The sequence below is a fragment of the Lytechinus variegatus genome, chromosome 4 (assembly GCF_018143015.1).
Source record: "Lytechinus variegatus isolate NC3 chromosome 4, Lvar_3.0, whole genome shotgun sequence".
Lineage (NCBI taxonomy): Eukaryota > Metazoa > Echinodermata > Echinoidea > Temnopleuroida > Toxopneustidae > Lytechinus > Lytechinus variegatus.
The window spans coordinates 55,634,208-55,648,317 of record NC_054743.1 but is presented as its reverse complement, the minus strand read 5'-3'; the positions used below and the strand labels follow the sequence as shown (position 1 = coordinate 55,648,317).

Here is a 14,110-nt window from a genome sequence, read left to right as displayed (position 1 = left end):
AAAGCAAAAATGAATACATTTAGACAAGCAGAACTAAAAATAATCATACATTTATGAAATTTGGTTGAAAACACAATTTGCATTGACTTTGTACACGAAATCACGTTTTTGAGCAATTTTCGGTCTGACATGCACTTACACTGGCCCGAATTCACAAAGGTGGACTAAAGTTATACCGGGGTTAAATTTAGTCGGGGGTTAGCTAATACCGGGGTATAAAGTTAGTCCACCGCGCTATTCACAAACGGTGGACTTACTAATCCATGGACTAACTTTATACCCGGGTGCTAAAGTTAGTCCACGGCTGAGTTATACCCCGGGTATAACTTTAGTCCATGGATTAAATCATGAACTGAAGCTAGCATACTATTATAGCACTGCACTGAGCATGCTCAGTGTAATAAAGCAGTACTGAGCATGCTCAGAGCCGTATTTGAGAGTTTAGTCTGCTAGGGCCGTATGAAACGTCGCCATCACATGAATTAGGAGCAGAACTCAACCAAAAAATCATGTATCAGCAGCATGCACTTGAATTTCTTAGCAATGCGGTGTTGAGAACGAACATTGTCATTACTTATTTGTTAATATTGGCCAACTTAGGTTCGGACTAGCGCTACCTGCGTGCGAGCTAGCTCGGCTGCGCCTGCAGCATCGTACCGTATCTCTATCGAGAAGTTCAAGCTCACCACAATGTATACGGTACACCGTATGGTAACGTGAACAAGTTATAACTTTTTTTAGACAGCTGCAGCAACCGGCTGTTTCGAGGGGGTTGTAAACATTTTTTTTTCAATTTCTTATTTCTCAATTGGTGAGTGGAGGCAACGGAGTCCAGCGGAACAATCACAGAGACCAAAGTTGTTTTTAGTTTTGCCTTTTTGGTCTTATGTATGAAGTCCATATCGATCGGCATCGTAACACAGCAGTACGACGTGGATCTAGGCCTACCTAATCTATCTAATACTGTACTGCGTTTTTTTAGGCTTGAAGAAGTTAGATCTACGGAAGTTAAATCTAACGTTACACATCAATTAAATCTAAATGTTAGATTGAGTGCACATTATGATTTGTTTGAAATAAATAATAACCAATCTGATACTATTGTATAATCCTACCTACCTTATCGAAGTCCGGTGGAACTTTGCCCGGAGCTAGCTTTGATTGAAAATGGAAATATGAAATTGAATCTTTGTTTGGGTTTTGTCCCGGGTTAAAGCCTGTGTATAGCTTTGGTAAAGGGTCAATAATGTGATTGATAATCGAATATCATCTAATATGACAGTCTTACTGAAGCGTAGAGACCGTTAGATATTTTTCCAACTGCACTTCTCTGAGAAAATTTCAAATATTCAAATCTTGGATATATAGCGCCCTCTCTCGGCGATGCTTGTTTTAAATTAAAAAATGGGCATTCAAGCACTTATCTTATAAATTTAGTGATTAGATATCCAAAAGTTACAGATAAAGAACATATCTTGAAAGTTTCAGCCCATTCCATGATTTGGAATAGGATTTAATTGGAAGACAAAAACACACAGATATTTTAATTTGATCGGGTGACCCGATCAAGTTAAATTTCCATGTAAAATCGCAAAATTTATCCTGTAAAACACATTTTCATTTCATATACTCCACATCATAACTGTTATAGGGCATATCCATTCATATTAGCTAGCAACGAATTGGAATAGTGATAGGTGCACTTTGGTGGATTTACCAAAACTATACACAAGCTTTAAGGTTGTGTACGTTAATTGGTACATGGTGGGCCGGCCGGGGCCAGCGTCGCGTGGGGCCGAGCGACATGACCTTGATCTGATCCCGCGTCCACAAGCGTGCCCCTTTTCCTTTCCCTCAGAATTGACTTTCCCATTTGAAGTATTTTTTCAATTCATTTATTTATTCTTGTCTTTTTATATGTATCTCGATAAATGGATTAAAAAAAATAATTTTAAGCGAGCAACTTTTTTTAATTGACAATTAAATTAACAAATATCCAAGTTTTTGTTAGATTTTCACATGATATATATAAAAGAATAATTCTATTTCACCCTAATTTCTTTTATCTTTCTTTTCTTGGTCATGAATTTATTATTTTTTTTGGGGGGGGGAAGAGCCCCAAGTCCCCCCCCCACTCTGTAAGTCAGTTCTACCAACATCTCTAAAAGGAGCTGAGAAACTCATTGGTAGCTCCTCCACACTCAGGTCACTCTTGCAATCGCATTATTCCCAACCTTTACCTATTCTCCAGTTTGTGCTTGCAGTATTTTTTTTTTTTTGGGGGGGGGTTAAGCTATTCACCATGCTTGCAGTATTTTTTTTTCTTTAAAAGAAACACAATTTCCTTATCAGAAAAATAAAGACTTATCAACCGTGGATAAGTGTAAAGGGTATTCCACCCAATCAATGATATATTTGAAATTGGGGAAATAACAGTGGTGTACGTATTAAGCCCAAAATTTTGAGGGGGCTAAATATGGCATATCAGGTAAAATAAAATAAAAATTGCAAGGAAAAATATTCAAAATTTTAATTGCAAATATCCAATTTTGTGATAGATTTGACATAATATTCAAAAATATGTTTTACCCTTCTTTCTTTTTTTTCTTGGTAATAAAGATTTTTTTGGGGGAGGGGCTTTTTTCCATGGTCAGTGGTCCCCCTCTATACTTTCAAACTGAAGGGACTAAATTTCCCTAAAAGAAAATAACTTTTAACAAAGATTTATGCTATAACACCACTGGCCATTCTCTCAGTGACACATGTAGCAACCTTTACTCCTTTCATTTCTCATTTGCTTCCATCACATGTACATTATTGTGCATCTTAACGTGCCAAATACTTTTCTCTCAAAAGTTTTACTATAAATCATTTTGCAGTATACCCTACAACAAGTTTCTTGAAGTATATCCTCCTGCACAAGCAAGCAATCACTTGACTTTCTTCATACACAACCTTAACCAACATACCATTACCACCGCCCCTGCCTTACACATAACATTAATCTCTCCTTAACAGTCTTTCTTATATAAATTTATTTTTTGCTTCCTGCAAGAACGATGAACCATGCAGCATATGGACAGAATTGATAAAAGAATTTCATTTTTGTTTTCTCCTGACACAATTACTTGAAAACGATATCAAAATAAAAGGACAAGTCCACCCCCACAAAGTTGATTTGAATAAAAAGAGAAAAATCAAACAAGTGTAACACTGAAAATTTCATCAAAATCTGATGTAAAGATATTAAATTATGACATTTTTAAAGTTTCGCTTGACCACACATAACAGTTTATATGTACATCCAGGTCGGTATGCAAACTATTTCTTTTTATTCTACTAGATGAAATATTCGAATTTCTCTTCATTGTCAAGTGAACCCAAGATTAGTCACTCCCTGAGCATGTGGAATTTGCATTATTTTAATAATATAATTTGGTTTAGTCAAGTTGGCCCTCAATGTCAAATCTGTAAAAAAATGAAATGTTGTACAATTCATACAACAAAAACAAAAGAAATAGTGAAGGACATCATTGACTGTCTCATTTGCATGCCACTGATCTCCACATATAACTGTGTTGTGAAAAATAACCCAAACTTATAAATGTCATAACGTTCCTATTTTACATCCATTTTTGATGAAATTTTCGGCATTATGCTAGGTTGATTTTTTTCTATTAATTCAAATCGAATTCTTTCTGGGGAGGACTTGACCTTTAAAATCAAAACTTATATGTACATGTGTAGTAGACAGAGCAGTTTATTTCGTACATTATTTTTTTTTAAAGTAGATTGAAATTCTTTACATAATGATACGAAGATTGAATAGACTGTTTACATTTTCTTAACAATGCATCAGAAACTCTGAATAAAAATAGATAAACAATGGATTAAAAAAAGTTTAGTCAAGATTTTAAACTCTACAGCTAAAGCATGAATATCACAGGTAATTAGGCAATTATATTTCTGAAAGAAATTAAAGGATGATTCTATCATAAAATAGTAATATCAAACAAATGATAATAGCTTGCAATGTATATATAGTGCTTACTACAGAAATGTATCTTAGTGCCTATGAAAATAGGTGGGAAAAAAAAGGATATTCAGCAAAAATGATATTATATAATTTAAATTTGATAAATTAGGAAGCTGCATATGCTTAGAAATATGACCATTTAATTAACAAAGAGGTTTTGATATTGAAATCATGAGGCTTCAAACATTGATTGTTGTTTTAAAAAAATGGTATAAAAATAGACTTGAATCATAAGAATGACCAAGACCATCTCATGCCAAACTTAGTTAAGCATGAGCAAAATGTTGCTTATACCTCTCACATCCCTGCTTATACATTAGCCCATCGTGTGTGTCATTTATTTCCTGGAATTCACATCCCAAACCTTTTGTCAAACAAGAAAAATGTTGTGAATTTGGGTTTTTAAAAGCAAGATGGTCATTTGATCACTAATGATAAATCGGAATGCATGAATACATCCTATCAACTAAGCTACCATTTTGTGATCACAAGTGTCCACTTTCATACACAGATAATCCAATGGAATGCTTAATACCCGAAGCACATGGTCCTTTTCTATTGACAACAGAATGCAGGCAGGAATTCATCAAAGAGAGGAGCAACGGATACCTGCAATAAGGATAAAAACAAAATGAATATTAAAAAAATTTGCTCTTCGTTATTCTTTCTGGAAATACATCTTCATTGATCAAGCAATTAATACCCCCTTTACCTGAAGAGCAAAATGCATTTTTTTTTACTATTTTTCATTTCTCCTGCAATAGGAAAGTTAGCAGATTATCTATATATTTTTTTCTTCTGTGAAATCTTTAAAATTGTCTTATTTCACATATAAAGAGTATAAAATTACAAGAAAATTTGACCAACAAGATTGAAATTTGATTAAATACAGTATGTAGTAGGGGCCAATATATGTTTTCTTCATTATCACATACATCTAGTAGGTGTTGAATACAGAGAATATCAAATTGAAAACTGAGTGTGTATACCAACCTATACATTTACAGAAGACCTGTTCTTCCTGCTAAGTACAGGGCTTGTTCCCCATCAGGACTCCTGATGTAGACATGGCCCCAATCGATAGCACCTGCGACTCTTGGAAACCTGTAGCAATCATCAAATTGTCGCTGGGTGGTTTGAATTTCTCGTCATCGGACACTTCATTAACTGTTACTCCTTGCCATTGCCTCAGAAAAATCTTTGATGATTCTGCACACGGATGACTATGATATAGTTGCTTTGTCTGCTTGCATCTTCTAAAAGGTACCTTTAGTTAATGAATGATAAGTGATGTTGTGTAATTGCTTTATTGATATGAAAGCCAATTGATACTTTACCATTTACATTTGCAAACATTGTGCTTCTGTTATGAGCTGATGTTTATGATGCACTGGAACTGATTAAAGAGATTTTTCTTAGATTCACTAAAAAAAAATCTACTGCAATAACAATCCATGCAAAATGGAGAATATCTCTCTTAAGCTGGAATGACATACCAATATTTCTTTTTGGGTGATTATAAACCATCCTTCATGATAATTTCCCACTTGAATGACATATTTGTATTAAAAAATGTTGTTACATTGTAAAAAATGAGAGAAAAATAAAATCCCCACCCATTTGCTTCATTTGTTTCATTTCCACAAAAACCTTTCTCTGAAATACCCCAACACTCCCCCTCCCCTGTACTCCTGACTGAAAGCAGAAACAAAAATCATACAATTTGGATGATGAATTATATTAGGTTTTGCATTAATTATTTCTGTAAACCATGTGCATGTTATCATTAATATGCAAGAAGTGGCCTGATGATGTCACATCCACACATTTTCCATACATGAATGTACAAGGGTTCCACGATATTTGCTCTGGTGACAATTACTTAATGGAAAATCTGCATGCTATGCAAAACATAAAACTTAATTTTCATGACTAGATACTTCCAACCCTTGATCCTTACATTATTCTGAACTCGCAATAACTATCTTAAATATATAATCAGCAGTCAACCACATTTTTACATTCCTGGAGGAAAAAAATGAACGATTATAATTTCAAATCACTAGAGAACAAGTGGGAATGTGAATATTGCATATTCATGAGGATACACAGAACTGTTTCCCCCAAGTAATGTAAAACTTTAAAATTGAATCAATTCATAATTCTCCATCCAATATTGATGGTTTTTGCGAGCCGAATTTTTCTTTATAAAAATCTCATTATTTTTGGCCTGGAGAATCGCTTTCATAGAACATAATTTGACCCCCCCCCCCCCAATTACCTTCTGCTTTATAGTTCGCATATGCAAACTCACCAATGGCATAAAAACAAAGTCCTGTCAAAACATGTAACATGTCAGGCAATGTGTCGTTTCTCTCTGTTGGTAGCCCACTCTGAAAGGTTCATCCTTGTAGCATTCAAATGGATTCTTCCTGTCTCTTAATCCATGCTGTGGTCTTCCTATGTGTTGCTGAATCTGCATGGAAGTTGAAAGATTGTGTTGAAGAGTCATCATGAATGGGCAATTTACTCTTTGAATTTCATTTAATTCAAAAGTGTTTAAAGTGAGGAACAGAATGTCAAAGATTATACAGAAATCCCTAAAAAAAGATAGGATAAAAATGTCTAATTGTCATGAGTAGCTTTTCTATTTACCTACATGTACTTGTAAATGTGAAGAAAGAAAACTGCCAATTGTTGCTGATCATCATCATTGATCAAACCATGCGCGTCTAAGAGATGCTGAATCACTTTCAATTGGCTTGAATAGTGAAGGCAAGGCACTAATTTTATGGAACATTGTTTACACAAAAAGAGGGTATTGCTTGCGAGTGACTTTCGAATAACATATTTTCATGAATCTTCATCAAAGTCTCATTAAACTTTTTTTTCTACATCCACCCCCCCCCCCCTGGCATTCATAAGACTATGCTTTTTTCTCTCTTTTAAATAAATATTCAACAAAATGTCAGGATTAATTGGAGATCAACAAGCCTTTAAAAAAAAGCTAGTGACCAGTACACATATGCTTATAACATACAAGCAAGGTCCCCCCCCCCTCTTCCTTTTTGTCAATTACTATGACAAGAATGAAAAAGTAACATACGTGATACATTAACAATTACAAGATGAATTCAAATCACAGAAATAACATTTAATGCAAAATGCCATTTTAATGATATCTAATTTTTTCAATATGAATTGATAAGACATACCTCACTCTGTTGCAAGAAGGCACAGCAGTTCAAAAATGTGAGCCATGTTTGTCGTCTTGATTGATCACAATCTCACAATCTGCCGAGTATGGTCTGTTTCTGATATGGAAGAAAAAAAAGAATGAAAAAATATTTATTCATCAATCATACTGCAATGTACTAGGCCCTATATCAAAGAAAAAATAATAAGCAGGTACAATTGTAGAATGATAAAATCCGCTGTTTCAAAGGAGTCTTTCAACATTTTCTGATTTTTTGTGAGAGGGGATGCTGCGGAGCCACATGAAGTCTCAGGGGAGCATATCTCTGACAGAAATAAACCTATTTATCGGTCTACTACAAATGTTTAGAACTAAAGATCAAATGCACTTGTAGTTATGTGCGGTCTCGTGTGGATTTAACATTGGAAGGACACCTTGTGAAAAAAAATACTTGAAACAAAGAGAGTGGGGTAGAGAAAATAACCCCCAAAAGATAGAATTTTCAAAGTTAGACCTCAGTTAGAATTACTCAAATTATTCAATTAGGCCTAGGATTTCCATTATTTTTTGTTTTGACGACACCGTAAATCTAGAAGTGATCGCAAATGCGATGCCGAAGGTAAGTAAAACTTAGTTTTAGTAAAATCAAAGTCATATTAAAATTAAGTTCATATACAGCTGTTGGAGTAAACAGTGGTGAGTGGAACCCAATCTTTTTAAAACATTTTTTTCCAAAAATATTTAAATCAGGGCTTAGCCTTAGACTCGAGTTGACCCTTATTAAATTTTTTTTTTTACTCCAACGATGTTGTAGGACTAACTCTAACATGGCTACCAGGTAAGCCTGGCCATCGACCAAGCCAAGGCAAAGCCAGCCCAGGGTAGAATGTACTCTAACGTAAGTTAGACCGGCTCTTGTATTTGTAACGTTAGAATTTTTTTTCATTTATTTTTATCGCTGCTCTCCTTGGTCTTGATTCACTTTTCAGACAAAATTTGATGCACAGTATAGTATTGTGTTGGCAGGGGTATCGTAGACAACAAAAATTCCATGAAAATCACACAAAATCACTGCCTGGCATAACTAGTATCGGCCTTTCAATCACGCCTACCTATACCTCGCCTGTGAGTGTGACTGCTAATTGCGTCTCGCACTGCACTGCTCATCTGATAACCAAGAACGCACACAAAAATACATGGCTGGGACTGAGCAGCTTAGAGACGCGACGATAACAATGATTAAGATACCATTTCAAGTTTTCGAGTACACTTTTTGGAAAGTTAAAGCTATCAATGATAGTTACAGATGGAACTGAAGGCTCCGTCATGATTTAAGCTCCAATAAATTATGTAATTTACTTACAATCTCGGTCGAAGTCGTGAAATTTTAAGCTTTAGATAAGCCGATCACACCGAATCTCGTCTCCGTCCAAAAAACTTTTTTTGCAGCAAACTTTTCTGCAACCGCAATGCTGCTCTCTGATTGGTTAAAACCGTGGACTAACTTTAATCCACCGATTTAGTCCACCCCAAAGAGCTGACTAAATCGTGACGTCAAATGACGCGTTTTATACCCCGGTATAACTTTAGTCCACCTTTGTGAATCGCAAAAGTTAGTACCTAGGTACTAACTTTAGTCCATGGATTAAAATGACGTCAAATGACGCGTTTTATACCCCGGGTATAACTTTAGTCCACCTTTGTGAATTCGGGCCATAATGTTACGTAATTTCGGAACCACATACCCGGGTGACGCAAAATTGGTCTCAAAAGTTGCGCAAGACTTGAATATAAAAACTCAGCGAGTGGCGCAGTCAAAAAATTTCGCACGGCGAAAATATCGAGCGATTTGTTGAGGGGGGAGCCTCCGAGGCCCCCCCCCCCCCCCGGCCTAGATAGGGTTAAGATAGTGAAGTTCAGCCCATGAAGTAAGTAAGTCTGTATAAAATGTAGGTAATGAATATTTTTTGCATAATTTGATCATGTCTATAGGAGAACAGTTACATTGAATTGATAAAGATATAACGCCTAATTCATGTAATTTATGTAACCAAAACTCACAAATATATTTCCATGGTGGTTCATCACCTCTTACCAGTTTTGGTAACCAAGAAAGTCTGAGTGATTTCAATCTAGAATCTATATCAATTATACCCAAACCCCCATATTGGGGTGAATGAATAATGTAAACTCTTTTCACTTTTTCTCTTTTAGAATTCCATAAAAATGAATGAATTATTTTATTAAGTTCGTTGATATAATTATGGGGCATGATATAGCATGTACTTAAGTATATTAACTGTGATACAAGTAAAATTTTTATAATAACTATTCTCCCATAGTATGTCAGATTTCTCATCTTCCAAAGATTTATAATACGTTTAATTTTATCTATCTTTACAGACCAATTAAGGACATTGAAGTCATTTGTGTTCTTGCACAATACAACACCAAGATATTTAATTGGTTCATCAGACCATTCCAAGTTGCATATACAATTTGTTTCATTATGATTTATATTAAGTGGCATAACTTTTATCTAAATTAAGTTTTAAGCCAGAATATTCCCCGAACTTAATAACATCTTGAATTGCGACATTTCCTGCCTGGACGGAATTAACAAAAAGAGCGGTGTCGTCTGCTAACTGTGAAATCTTTAATTCTTTTGAAAATGGTTCTTTGTGGAATGGAATCTGAAAAATCAATATACTTGCAATTTCCCCGTGTGCTTGGTCTAAAAAATACTTAAAATCAAATTGGCTCGCGCTTTGCGCTTGCATCATTTGTACGATTAGTACGATACATATCCACTTAACGATTTTCCTACGATGCTTGAAATAGTGTTTAGAATGACTTTTTTTAGATAGCCATAATGGGTTTTAAAGCTCGAGCATTATTGCTTTTCTTCATAATAAAAGAATTTCGAATTCCCAGATTCTAGGTATAAATCTCAAAAAACATGCGCACACAATAGATACGCAATTTGTTCTTTATTCAAAATGTGCTTGATTTATCAAGTTTCACATCAGAATATCAAAACATTTCTTCTCGCGCTGCGCTTGCATTATTAATGAAGGAAGATAAGTCATCCTTTTTGTGATTAAGAAATCTGAACATTTTTAGGTCTAATTCTAAATGTTAATTTGTATACCTATCCTGTTTTTGATGACAAAAGTGCTTAGAATGTCAAATTTTTAGGTCGAAATGTCATAAATATCCAGCTCGCTCTTGGCGCTCGCATTATTTGATTGTTGAAATATGTATTGCTTTAAAAGGTAACTGCAAACAGTAGTAGGTCTGTTTTCCCATCAGGCCAGAGCGGATATCAGAAATTTCTGCTCGCGATTCGTGCTAGCAGTGGTACATACACATCTTGTTCACGATCACAATCGTTGCTCAAAATATTAATATTGTCAAGACAAAATACATACAATTTCCTTTAAATATTTTCTCCCGAATTCCAATTTTACACAATGCATATTTGACATTATCACTTAATTCTCCTTAAAGGGGAAGTTCACCCTGACAAAAACTTTATTGTAAAAATAGCAGAAAAAATAAGAAAAAAATATTGCCGAAGGTTTGAGAAAAATTCATCAAATAATTAAAAAGTTATTAGAATTTCAATTATTTGATTTGTGACGTCATATGCGAGCACCATTCCTACATTATAGCGAATGGTAAAAAATCAATAAAATTTCATTTTCTCAGAAAATTGAAAATGGTTTTCACTGTACCTTTTGTATATCAATAGACAAATCATTTCATACCCGATCATGAATAGAAAACAAAATTAAGTCATCAGGACCCGTGCAAAATTTGAAATTCATGCATTTTATATTACATAACACATGGGGCAGCTGCTCGTTTATGACGTCACGAATCCAAAACGTTGAACTCTAATAACTTTCTTACTCTTTAACGGATTTTCCTCAAACCTTCACCATTATTGTTTATTATTTTTTCTGCTATATTTGCAACAAAGTTTTCTTCAGGGTGAACTTCCCCTTTAAATTGATACCATGCTTGATATGATCAAGCCACCACAAAAAGAGCAGTACTCAAAAGTGTTGGATGAGGTCTGAACTGGAAAGCTGCAAAACAAGCAGAAATGGTCATAAAAGGTCAATACAATACAATCAAATCAAGCCCCTGCTTCTTCATTTGCTATGTTTTATTGTGGTTTATGTAGTGATGATTCTGTGAAATAACATGGTTTTAATCGTGTTTTGAAATACCCATGCATGTTGTTTGTTATATGTTTGCTTGTGCAGAGGTGTGTTTGACTCCATGTTAATGTTGATGTTTAGGTGCATGAAAACAATTAAAAGAAACTGCTGAGAAACTCACTCATCACCACAAAAAAAGAACAGCCACTGCACCTCCATGTGAACCCTAATCATATTATATAGGGTATCGTTTTAAAGAGAGTTAAATGATCTATTCATTGATATAAATTACAAATTGATATTTATTAACAGGGGAGGGATTCTCGATCATACTCAAAACAAACTACCGAGTAACTCACTCATCACAATTGAAAAAAGCACAGTGACTTTCAACATTGTGTCATTTTGCGACTTTTAAATTTACACCTTGCCCCACATTTCAAGGCACTGCACCTCCATGTGAACCATAATCATATCATGTAGGTTATCACTTTAAAGATAATGAAATAATGTATTTTTTATGTTAATTAGATATCGATATTTACTAAAAACGATCGGAGGGACTATCGATGAAAGTCAGATTTCCAAACCTTTTTGAGGAGTTTATATGAGATTATTATTTATTTATGTTTTGTGAGAATAAAGCAAAGAAGTTACTGCTAGGACTACCCCTTCAAAGAAACAAATATCAATCAACTTTGAGCGGCCGATCGGGGAGAATATGGGTAAATCGGCTCGGTGTAAAAATGGCAGAGGTAATAATGGCAGAGGTAAAAATTGCAGAGGTAAAAATGGCAGAGGTAAAAATGGCAGAGGTAATAATGGCAGAGGTAAAAATGGAAGAGGTAATAATGGCAGAGGTAAAAATGGCAGAGGTAATAATGGCAAAGGTAAAAATGTCAGAGGTAAAAAATGGCAGAGGTAATAATGGCAGAGGTAAAAATGGCAGAGGTAATAATGGCAGAGGTAAAAATGGCAGAGGTCATAATGGTATAGGTAAAAAGAGTCTTCAACCCCCATGAAAAAAAAAATAAAAAGCCCCCGCATGTAAGCCCTACATGTACATAGATTAACTAAGAAAGGTTTTAAGAAAATAAAAATAATGGAAAGGGTGACATTCTTAAAATCATAGATAGATCGTCTGCACCAAATTGATAATCTTTTGGCTAGAATATCTTATTTTTCTGGACTCTCATGGATGGCCTTCTCATGTCAAATCGCTGTATTAGTATTCAAATTTGAAGCACACTCTTGATCGCAATTGTACTTAATTCATTACAGGGGAAGTTCAACCTCGGTTAAAAGTCATTGTAGAATAGCAGAAAAAAATAAAATGATAATGGTGACGGTTTAGGAAATCAATTAAAGATTTAAAAAGCTATACTTTTATATTTCAATGGTGACGTCATTTGCGAGCAGCTTTCCCATATTTGGTGTATAGAAAATATTAATGAAATGTAATTTTCTAGAAAAATAAAAATAAAAAATTATCTCCAGTATATATCAAGCGACAAATCATTTCACTGACGCTCCTGAAATATTTTTTTAAAGCAATTATGAACCATTTTTTATTGCATAAAATGTCATGGGGCAGCTTCCCATATGTGACGTCAAACCCTTTGCAATGGGAACCTGGCATCCACTTGGACTAGCTGCATTGAGGTATTGCTCTATAAAGACTGAACAATAATTGTATCATTTACAATTAACGTATCACATCAATCAGGGGCAGATCCAGGATTTTCCAAGGGGGAGGGGGCACATTTTCCTGAAAAATGACATGCAAAAAAATTTCTGCCTACTAACTCGTAAACAAAATAAATAGCAAGCAGAAAAGGGTCTCGCTTTAAAAAAAGGGGCACACTTGAGTTAGCATATTTGCTAAGATTTTAATAATTACCTCTCAAGGGGGGGGGGGGGCCCAAGGGCCAGCTGTGCCCCATGGATCCGCCAGTGACATCACTGGCGGATCTATTCATCATGATCCATCATGATATGGAAATTAAAAAAAAACTTTTATTACCGAATGTTCAGTTACTTTTTTTTATCCAGTTTAGATTATGAAAGTAGTTCGACGTAGACCTGAACTTGTTCGTTTCAGAGGGTAAGTGGCTGCACACATTGGTGTTTACATTTTAAAAATCGATGGGTTTGTATGTAAAGCGTTGTTCTGCCAGCTTACGAGCTTAAGATCCTTTCATCATGCAGTCACTAATTGAAATCATTTTGGCAAGAAAATGAGTTTAGATCTTAAATGACGAAAAACAACATAATATTTAATCAGTTTTTATAGCCCATTTCGTCGACAATAGTCCGGTCATGGATGATAATCTTAACGTAGCCTATCTTTATCATCTTTACCTCTGCCATTCTTACCTCTGCCAATTTTACCTCTGCCAATTTTACCTCTGCAATTTTTACATCTGCCATTTTTACCTCTGCCATTTTTACCTTTGCCATTTTTACCTTTGCCATTATTACCTCTGCCATTTTTACCTTTGTCATTATTACCTCTGCCATTATTACCTCTGCGATTATTACCTCTGCCATTTTTACCTCTGCCATTTTTAACTGGCACCGGTAAATCCCCCCCCCCCATTGGCGAAAGCTGGATTCCGCCCCTGATTACATTTGAGTCCTATCTGCATACCCGAGGCCTAACTCTTGTACGTTTAAGAACAACAACAAAACAAAATACATGTATATACA

At 34.9% G+C, this 14,110-nt stretch overlaps 1 long non-coding RNA gene across 1 annotated transcript; it reads right to left on the bottom strand.

The window, feature by feature from the left end:
* Nucleotides 1-4,240: 4,240 nt before the first annotated feature.
* On the bottom strand, nucleotides 4,241-8,951 carry LOC121414357. Its single transcript, XR_005969843.1, has 5 exons — nucleotides 8,596-8,951; nucleotides 7,252-7,350; nucleotides 6,351-6,512; nucleotides 5,030-5,303; nucleotides 4,241-4,645 (listed from the first exon to the last, which is right to left on the bottom strand). It is a non-coding gene; the product is annotated as an uncharacterized LOC121414357 (long non-coding RNA).
* Between the last annotated feature and the right edge of the window lie 5,159 nt (nucleotides 8,952-14,110).